General features: G+C 45.9%; 1 non-coding gene across 1 annotated transcript; it reads left to right on the top strand.

Annotated features, from left to right (window-relative positions):
• Positions 1 to 848: 848 nt before the first annotated feature.
• On the top strand, positions 849 to 921 carry trnak-cuu (transfer RNA lysine (anticodon CUU)). The gene has a single exon. It is a non-coding gene; the product is annotated as a tRNA-Lys (tRNA).
• Positions 922 to 11,056: the final 10,135 nt, after the last annotated feature.

The following is an 11,056-nucleotide window of genomic DNA, read 5'->3' as shown; positions in this document are numbered from 1 at the left end:
CAATCACCGACCTGGACTTTGATGACATCACTCTTCGCTGCCGTCGCCCTCCTGCACCAGCTCGCGCTGTACCTTGCCGTGGTACACCACCACGCTGCTCCCAGGCCGCCGCTCACCGCTCCTTTTATGGCCCCGACCTGCCGCTGGTGTTCTCACGCAGGTCGGGGCCTCCACGCTGCTCCCAGCAAATCCAGTTACACCCCGTGTCACCGCACAATTCTCAGCTGTGATTGTAAGCTGACTATATTTAAAGCTATCGCAGAGGCTGCAAGCAGTGTTCCCTGGTAGTCTAGTGGTTAGGATTCGGTGCTCTCACTGCCCTGGTCTGGGTTTGATTCCTGGTCAGAGAAAGCATTTTTACAGAGCAAGCTGACAAATATAATTCAAGTCTGTGAGATACTGAATAATTGTTTCAATCATCATTAATCCACCCACATGTGTTGCACACTGAAGGAAATACAAATATGTTTGCCGAGTGACTGTCGGATTTTAATAACGTTTTATACAACAGTAGAATCAGCAGAAAAACAGGATATTCGGCCCATAGTACCTAATATTCCGCCCATAGTACAAGAGTAAGGAAGTCTTGCTCCAAATGTACAGGGCCCTGGTGAGACCACACCTGGAGTACTGCGCACAGTTTTGGTCTACTTATCTGAGGAAGGATACACTTGCCTTGGAGGTGGTACAACGGAGGTTCACCAGATTGATTCCTGGGATGAGAGGACTGTCCTATGGTGAGAGATTGTGTAGAATGGGCCGATACTCTCCGGAGTTTAGAAGAATGAGAGGTGATCTCATTGAAACAGACAATATTCTGAAGGGGATTGACAAGTAAATGTTGAGAAGCCCGGCTAGCTCAGTCGGTAGAGCATGGGACTCTTAATCTCAGGGTCGTGGGTTCGAGCCCCACGTTGGGCGATTACTTTTCATTAAACTTTTATATTGCTTTCGCGGGTCAATATCATTAATGAACCCATGATCTTCTTTTGCACAATGATAAAAATGCGAACTGAGGGAGAATTGATAATTTAATGAAATTATCATTAAATTATCATAATTTAATGAAAGCAGCGCCTCAGACCGCTCGGCCGTCCTTACTGTTAGATGCTCCAGTTGCAAGTTATTACTCTGGAAATTTTCAGTCCAGGTGCTTGTTCAGGGCTGCTTCAGCACAGAGGGAGCTCACTGGTCAGCTCCCCTCTGTTGGAAATGCTTTGCCAGAGGTTTCCGTAGTGTAGTGGTTGTCACGTTTGCTTTATATGTGTAAGGTCCCTGGTTCGATCCCAACTGGGAGCATTATGTTTAAACATGCTGTGGATGAACAATCTGAGCCGAGTTTCGTCTCCGAGCAAATGCTGCCTGACCTGCTGAGATTTCCAGCATTTATTGATTAAAGTATCAACTCTCCCTCAGTTAACATTTCTTTCATTGTGCAAAAGAAGGTGATGGGTTAATTAATGATGCTATCCCGTGAAAGCAACACAAAAGTTTAACAAATAAACATATGGTGACTGGCAGGTGAGCGCAGCTTCTGACACCCGGTGGGAATGGGCGGGGATTTTAAAGCCCCGTTTATTGCAGAACCTTCATATAGACGAACATCTCAGACTCAGTGTTTAGGCCTCGTGGTGCAGCGGTGGTGTGTCTGCCTCTTGATCAGAAAGTTGCGTGTTTAAATCATGTTGAGGTTCCTGTCCTTTTGGGTTATTCCAGAATTAATATTTTCTTTGCTGTTTCGCAATAACCAGACCCTTGCTCCAAGGTCTGTCTCACTGTTTCCCCGGTGTCAGGCAGAGATACGCCTGCTGTCCTCATTCACTTCATGTGACAGGACACAAAAGTTCAAAATCAAACTGCAGGTGGCCACACATAATATTGAGCAGTCAGGATGGCCGAGCGGTCTAAGTTGCTGCATTCAGGTTGCAGTCTGCTTTGAAAGCGTGGGTTCCGTAGTGTAGTGGTCATCACATTCGCTTAACATGGAAAAGGTTCCCGTTTCAAAACCAGCTGAAAACGTGCTCAATTAAATATGAGAAGCATTGAATAATGTGCATTTCTTGTTCAGTATTAACAAAGCATAATGTCTCCCAGTCCTGCTATATTTACTGAATGCTCTGTACAGTTCGGTACACATTCAAACTCTACAGTTTCCAGCCCTGACGATGCAGAAAGCCCATCTCAAAGCTGCACATTCCAGCTGCTTTCAGTTGAGTTGTGAGAGATTATTGACGGATCCTGCAGCTGTGAAAGGGAAAGATGTGTTAGAGGGGTCATCAAACGAGGCCATGTGGGTTGAATTAAAGAACAAAAAAGGGGCGATCACACTACTGGGAGTGCACTTTTGACCCCCAGGCAGTTAGAGGGAGATAGAAGAACAAATATATGGGCAGATTGTTGAGAAGTGCAAAACCTTTCGAGCTGAAATAGTGGAGGATTTTAACGACCCGAATATTAACTGGGAAAATGATAGTGTGAATGGTACAGATGGTGGAGAATTCCTAAAATGCATTCAGGAGAAATTCTTTATCCAGTGTGTAACAAGCCCATCAAGGGAGGGGCGGTTCTGGACTGGGTCTTGTGATCGAAGAGGGGCAGGTAGAAGGGGTATCAGTGGGAGAGCATTTTGGTGCGAGTGATCAGACTCAGTAAGGTTTAGGGTAGTTATGGAAAAGGACAAAGGGGACCAGGAATAAAAGTTCTCAATTGGGGTAAAGCCAATTTTGCTGAGCTGAGAAGGAATTTCGCAAAGTTGACTGAGAACGGCTACTTGCTGGTAAATCAGTGTCAGAGCAGTGGAAGGCATTCACGGAGGAGATCCTGAGGGGACAGAGCAAGTATGTTCCCTTAAAACAAAGGTGGAACTAACAAATCTAGAGCTCCCGGCATGTCAGGGGACATACAGGGAAAGTTAACGAAAAAAAGGGAAGCTTATGACAGATACCGATAACTCAATACTGCAGAAACTCTAGAGGTGCAGAGGTGCAATTAAAAAATATATCAGGAAAACAAAGAGAGAGTATGAGAGAATGTTGGCAATTAAATCTGGTAAAACCCAAAGATGTTTTACAAATACATTAAGAGCATGATGATAAGTAGAGAAAGAGTGGGGCCTATTAGAGTCCATAAAGGGAATCTGTACGCTGAGGCAGAAGACGTGGGTAGGATTCTGAATGAATACTTTGCATCTGATTTCACAAAAGAGAAGGGGGATTTGGACTTTGGAATGAGGGTGGAGAAGTGTGAAATATTAAATGAAATAAACATAGTGAGAGAGGAAGTATTGGTGGTTTAGCAGCTTCGAAAGTGGATAAATCCCCAGGCCCGGATGAAATGTATCTCAGGCTGATAAGAGCAGCAAAAGAGGAAATAGCAGAGGCTCTGACCACCATTGTCCAATCCTCACTGGCTACAGGTGCGGGACCAGAGGATTGGAGCACTGCTAACGTTGTACCTTTGTTTAAAAAGGGAGAAAGGGATTGAGTAAATACAGGCTGGCCAGCCGAACCTTTTACAATTATTTGTAAAAATCCTGAGTGACAGGATAAATCTTCATTTGGAAAGACATGGATTAATCAAGGATAGTCAACATGAATTTGTCAAGGGAAGGTCATGTCTGACTAAGTTGATTGCATTTTTCGAGGAGGTAACCAGGAGGGTTGATGAGGGCAGTGGTATGATGTAATGTATATGCACTTTAGCAAAGCTTTTGACAAGGTCGCACTTGGCAGACTGGTTACGAATGTAAAAGCCCATGGGATTCAAGGGCAAAGTGGCAAGTTGGGTCCAAAATTTGTTCAGAGGCAGGAATCAAAGCGTAATGGTTGATGGGTGATTTTGTGATCCAGTGGGATTCCGCAGGGCTCAGTGCTGGATCCCTTGCTTTTTGTGGTATACATCAATGGTTTGGACTGAAATGTTGAGGGTATGAGTAAGAAGTTTGCAGATGACACTAAAACAGGCTGAGTGGTTGATAATGAAGAAGAAAGTGGCGGACTACAGGAAGATATCAATGGATGTTTCAAGGCGCTTTGCAGCCAATGAAGTACTTTTTGAAGTGCGGTCACTCTTGTAGTGTGGGAGACACAGCCGCCAATTTGCACACGGCAGGCTCCTATAGGCAGCAGTGTGATGATGACCAGATCATCTGTCTCTGTGATGTTGATTGAGGGATAAATATTGACCAGGACACGAATCCTGGCCACATTGATCCTCCCACCAGTTCACACTGTTCTCCGAGGGACCAGCGCGATGATACTAAAACAACAAGCGAAGTTGGTAAGCTATCCATGCAGTCCATCGGAATCCAGCCACACCACCTTATACCACGGGTAACATCTCTCCATGGATTCTGGAATCTGGATCAACAAACCAAAATCACATCTTATAAGGAATTCCGGGAGGTGCTTCAAGCTTTATTACATATATGTTAACATTTTTAAGGTATTTAAACAAATACCGACGTTTTTGAAATGGGCGTCTGGGTGACGTCATCAAAACCCTGGTCGCCATTTTGGAGCGTGAGCAGGAACATCGGCAGGGCCCAGGTAGAGAGGAGTGGGAAGGTCGGGGCGGATGAGCGGTGAGTGTTTGTGGCGAGATGCGGTGAATGTTTATGGTGGAGGAGCGGCGACTGATCGTGGAGGAGGTGCGACAGATGAGGGGACAGGGCCCAGAAGAGCCGAGGGCCCAGGGGCAGCACGGGCCCAGCCCACACTGCGATATGTGTGGGCACTGGGTCCGTGCAGCAGAGCTGGTCTCCTGTCGTCTTGGTTAACCCTTGCCACTGGACCAAGACCCAGCTCTGTCAAGCCCGTGTGGTGGCCAATGTGCAACGGTCACCCCACGTTAAAAAAATCCACACAAAGTCATCTTCCACCCCCTCAATTGGATTCAGGACTGGAACATCGGGTCCTTCATCGAAACACCTGTGAACTCATGGAAGCAAATCATCCTCGATCGAGGGACCGCCTATGATGATGATGATCAATGTACTGGTCAGTTGGGCAGAACTGTGGCAAATGGAATTCAATCCAGATAAGTGTGAGGCAATGCAGTTGGGGATGTTTAACAAGGCAAGGGAATACACATTAAATGGTACGACACTGAAAAGTGTAGAGGAATAAAGGGACCTTGGAGTGCAGGTCCGCAGATCCCTGAAGGTAGCAGGCCAGGTAATTAATGTGGTTAAGAAGGCATATGTAATACTTGCCTTTATTAGTCAAGACATGGAGTACAAGAGCAAGGAGGTTATGGTTGAACTGTACAAAACACTGGCTACACCACAGCTGGAGTACTGCGTGCAGTTCTGGTCACCACATTACAGGAAAGATGTGATTTCACTGGAAAGGGTGCAGAGGAGATTTACTAGAATGTTGCCTGGTCCGGAGAATTTTGGCGATGAGGATACTTTGGAGATGCTGAAACTGTTTTCTTTGCAACAGAGGTGTCTGAGCGGAGACCTGATTGAGGTGTATAAAATTGAGGGGCCTGGATAGAATTGATCGGAAGGTCCTGTTTCCCTTGGCAGAGGGGTCAACAACCAGGGGGCGTAGAATTAAAGTAATTGGGGGAGGTTTAGAGGAGATATGAGGGGACATTTCATCACCCAGAGGGTGGTGGGGGTCTGGAACTCAATGCCTGAAAGGGTGGTAGAGGGAGGGACCCTCACCACATTTAAAAGATACGTGGATCTGCACTTAAAGTGCCACAACCTACAGAGCTCTGGACCGAGAGCTGGAAAGTGGGATTAGGCTGGATAGCTCTTTGTCGGCCGGCGGGGACACGATGGGCCGAAATGGCCTCACTCTGTGCTGAAACTTTCTGATTCTATGATTCTATTAATATAGATATATATTTATAAATTATACCATTACCATAATTTTTCCTTGGTGGTCGAGTGGTTAAGATCCCGAGCACTAACCCTCTTTCTATTCTCAATCAGTTTATCGCATGAAAATAATTGAGGTCTGTGAGAGGATTAATAATTACATACCTCGGGAGCCTATTATCAGCGAGGGCAGGCATCGATGACGAGGTTCAACACTGCCTCCAGTGCGCCAGTGCAGCCTTCGGCCGCCTGAGGAAGAGAGTGTTCGAAGATCAGGCCCTCAAATCTGCCACTAAGCTCATGGTCTACAGGGCTGTAGTGAGACCCGTCCTCCTGTATAGCTCAGAGACATTGACCTTATACAGTGGGCACCTCAAGTCGCTGGAGAAATACCACCAATGATGTTTCTGCAAAATCCAGCAAATCCCCTCGGAGGACAGATGCGCCAACATTCGCGTCCTCAATCAGGACAACATCCCCAGCATCGAAGCACTGACCACACTCGACCAGCTCCTTTGGACGGGCCACATTGTTCGCATGCCTGACACAAGACTCCAAAAGCAAGCGCTCTGCTCGGAACTCCTGCACGGCAAGCGAGCCCCAGGTGAGCAGAGGAATCGTTTGAAGGACCCTCAAAGCCACTTCATAAAATGCAACATCCCCACCAACAGCTGGGAGTCCCTGGATAAAGACCACCCTCAGTGGAGGTAGAGCATCTGGAGGGTGCTGTGCACCTCGAGTCTCATCGCCGAGAGCATGCAGAACACATGCACAGGCAGCGGAAGGAGCGTGTGGCAAACCAGTCCCACCCACCCTTTCCTTCAACCACGGTCTGTCCAACCTGTGACAGAGACTGTAATTCCTGTATTGGACGGTTCAGTCACCTGAGAACTCACTTTTAGAGTGGAAGCAAGTCTTCCTCGATTTCGAGGGACTGCCTATGATGATGATGAATTGCTGTAATCACCGTTAATAACCCCGTTACTTTCTGTGACACACTGAGTTTACAGACTCTCTGGCTTCTCCTGCCCTTTGCGGGACACTTTTTCCGGTTGTAATTTTACAAACTGAGTGAGTTCGCTGATCGCGGGGAGACGGCAGAAGTCTCTGTGGCCCACTGTGAGGGTGTGGAAGTGAACATGGTGGGTGGTAATTACGTGAGATTTCTGTAAAGGGCAGCGGAGGAGAGGATTGAGAGCTTTCAGTGTGGGACAGAAGTTGTTTAAGGTGAGCCAACACATTCCTGATCCTCCTCTCTTCTTCTGAGTCAATCCCCCGGAGTCGAGGATGACTTGCTTCCACATCAGCATCGGTCCTGATCAGCACCGAGGGAGCTCACTGTTCAGCTCCCCTCTGTTAATTTCCTTGTAACAGAGGTTTCTCTAGTGTAGTGGTTATCATGTTTACTTTACATGTGAAAATTTCCTGGTTCTATCCCGGGCGGGAACATTATGTTTAAACTTGCTGTGGATGAACAATCGGAGCGAGTTTCGTCTCCTGGCAAAAAAGCAGATGCTGCCTGTGCGGTACCAGAACTGAACACAGTCCCCCAAGTGAGGTCCAACCAGGGCTTTGTGTAGCTGCACACAACATCTGTCCCCTTGTGTTCCAGTTATACGAACATAAGAAATAGGAGCAGGAGTTGGCCACACTGCCCCTCGAGCCTGCTCCACCATTCAATAAGATCATGGCTGATCTGATCATTCACTCAGCTCCACTTCCCTGCCCGCTCCCCATAACCCCTTATCCCCTTATCGTTTAAGAAATTATCGATTTCTGTCTTAAATATATTCAATGTCCCAGCTTCCACAGCTCTCTGAGACAGCGAATTCCACAGATTTACAATCCTCTGAGGGAAGAAATTTCTCCCCATCTCAGTTTTAAATGGGCGGCCCCTTATTTTAAGATCTAGTTCTAGTCTCCCCCACCAGTGGAAACATCCTCTCTGCATCCACCTTGTCAAGCCCCCTCATAATCTTATACATTTGGATAAGATCACCACCCATTCTTCTGAATTCCAATGAGTAGAGGCCCAATCTAAACAACCTTTGCTCAGAAGTCAACCCCCTCAACTTCGGAATCGACCGAGTGAACCTTCTCTGAACTGGCACCAGAGCAAGTATATCCTTTCGTAAATATGGAAAACAAAAGTGCACGCAGTATTCCAGGTGTTGTCTCAACAATACCCTGTATAACTGGAGCAAGATTTCCCTGCTTTTATACTCCATCCCCTTTGCAATCAATGCCAAGATTCCATTGGCCTTCCTGATCACTTGCTGGTGATCGAGTTCGCGAGATATGAAGGCCAGGTTAACATTAGTCTTATTTGATTATTTTCTGATCCTGCCCATAACATTTACATAAAACCATGTTGACTCTGTCAAATCATGTTATAATTTTCGAAGTGCTCTGACACCACTTCTTTAACAATGGATTACAGCATTTTCCCGATGACTGATGTCAGACTAACTGTCCTGTAGTTCCCGGTTTTCTCTCTCCCTCCTTTCTTGAATAGCGATGTTACATTTTCTACCTTCCGATCCGCTGGGACTGTTGTAGAATCTGGACATCGTGGTGCAACGGTTACGGGTCTAACACCCGATCAGGAGGCTGCGTGTTCAAATCAGTTAATTTAGCTGTTGTTCTTCCGGAATTGATATTGTGTTTGCTGTTTCACAATAACCAGACCCTTGCTCTAAAACCTGTCTCACTGTTTCCCCAGGGAAACATTCATGTTACAATAAACATTCTGAATCAGATGCCTGAAGTGCAGTGTGTAAAATGGGATATGGTTTAACAGTTAACATGCAAAACACAGAACCAATTATTCAATTATCGACTCTCCCTCAGTTAACATTACTTTCACTGTGCAAAAGAAGCTGATCAGTTAATTAATGAAGTTTGCCCGAGAAAGCGGCATAAAATTTAACGATAACGATTCACCCAACCTGGGGCTCAAACCCATAACTCTGAGATTAAAAGCCTTATGCTGTATCTACTGAGCTAGCAAGGATTATGTAAATCACGTTCCCTGTCGGTGAGGCGCCTGTTGGTTCCGTCCCATTTCCCTGTGTTTCCCGATCCTGTCTGTCTCTCTGGCTCTGTTCAATCTGTGTGTGGCCACCTCCAGTTTGATTTTGAACGAATACCCGTGTTTGTGTATTCAGTAAAAACAGAAAATGCTGGAAACACTCAGCAGGTCGGGCAGTATCTGTGGAGGTGGGGAAGTGGGAATAATCGATGGGTCTGTTTGTGGCTTTGATCTGCTGCTGGGAAGTGAGGCAGCGCTGCAGGATGCTTTTTTTCGAGGTGTAAGCAGAGGTTTCCGTCATGTCACGGTTATCACCTTCGCTGCACATGTGAAATATCCTCGGTTTGAGCACGGACAGAAACATTATTTTGGCGAATATTTTTCTGTGGAATACATTTTAAAAAGTAGCCCCAGGTTCCTTGTATCATGAGCGATGGGCATTTTAACTCACTCTCCTAAAATACAGTGTGTGTAAAATCAGATAGAGGATAAAACTTCATCAATGATTGAAGTTCCTTAACTCAGTAAAGTTCAGTTATTGAAGTTTCCATCGATGCATTGCATAAACATAATTGAGGTGTGTGAGAGGATTAATAATGGGCTTTAATAGTTAATGAGCCCATTACTTTATGTTATAGACTCAGGTTACACACTCTCTTGCTTCTGAAAGAGTTCAGATGCGTGTGGGGTGATTGGGGCACATCTTTCCCCACATAGCAAGGTTCCATTGGTACTTCATTGCCTTTAAATCACTTGGGGATATCCTGAGTTGTTGAAAGGCCACGTAAAAATGCAGTCATTCTTTGCAAAAGTTCTAACCGCAAGTTCAAACTTCGCCGGCAAATGGAGGCTCACCCAGAATTTGTTCTGACACCACGACAAAGTCCTTAAAAGTGGGATTCAGCAGTTCAGCTGCTCGCTTATCATTTCCGTCTGACCTGGTGCTGCAAGTGGAGATGTGTCCGCAGTGTTTAACACGTTCACCTCACACACGGGAAAGCTCACCGGGTGGAAATATTTTGTTGGAACTTTCTCCTCATGCATGTTTAGGGGAGAGATTGTTCTCCAGTGAAAGGACATAAGATCATAAGAACGTAAGAATTAGGAACAGGAGTCGGCCATTCGCTCCATTTTAATTTTTTCAAAGTGATTCCACCCGGGGACCTTTGGTGTGTTTGGGGAACATGATAACCGCTGCACTACAGACACACGGTTGTAGATGTTGCCTAAGGAACATAACCAGAGCTCCAACCAACACAGCTGGCCGATACTTCAGGAGCTGGTTTTACGAGAATAGAATGACGGTGCTATATTTAGGAAGGCTGTGAGAGTGGCAGGAATTGATCTCGTGTTTCCCAGACTTTCTACACAGGAACATAGGAACAGGAGGAGGCCATTTGGCAGCGAGTGGTTAAGATCCGGAATGCGCTGCCTGAAAGGGTGGCAGAGGCAGAATTAATCTTATCTTTCAAAATGGATTTGGATAAGTATCTGAAGGAAAAATATCTCAGGGGTACGGGTAAAGGCCGAAGGAGTGGGACTAGCTGAGAGTCGGCACGGGCTCGACAGGCCGAATGAACTACTTCCGTGCTGTAACCGTTCCATGATTCTATATTATGTTTAAACTTGCTGTCGATGAACAATCGGAGGCGAGCTTAGTCTCCTGGTAAGAACGCTGATGCTGTCTGACCAGCTGAGATTTCCAGCAATTCTGTTTTTATTTGTTATTTATGGATTGAGTCGGTACAACTAGAGCTTTCTGATTCAGAAGATTCGAGGGGCACAGCAAGTTGGGAGTTTAACGACTTTGAAAGCAACATTTTTGACATGTGCAGCTTCGGTCAGAGAAATGTTTGTGTAATGATTTTTTCACAGAAAGGGATTCAGAATTACACCTTCTGGCTTCACACTTCTCTCTGGGCAGGAAGTTAAACAGGGGTTTCCGTATTGTCGCGGTTATCATCTTAGTTTCTCACACTCAAACGGTCTCATGTTCAAACACAGGCAGAAACATTATTTTAGAATATATTTGCTGTGAAATAAATTGAAACATCAACCTGCAGATGGCCACATACAGCATGAAATAGTCAGGATGGCCGAGCGGTCTCAGGTGCTGTGTTCAGTTTGTAGTTTTTTCTGGAAGTGCGGGTTCGAATCCCACTTCTTCCTTTTCGTCATTGAGCAAAACCCATTTG

The sequence above is a fragment of the Pristiophorus japonicus genome, unplaced genomic scaffold (genome assembly GCF_044704955.1).
Source record: "Pristiophorus japonicus isolate sPriJap1 unplaced genomic scaffold, sPriJap1.hap1 HAP1_SCAFFOLD_504, whole genome shotgun sequence".
NCBI lineage: Eukaryota > Metazoa > Chordata > Chondrichthyes > Pristiophoridae > Pristiophorus > Pristiophorus japonicus.
The sequence above is the reverse complement of the archived record's forward strand: the minus strand, read 5'-3'. Positions and strand labels throughout refer to the sequence as shown.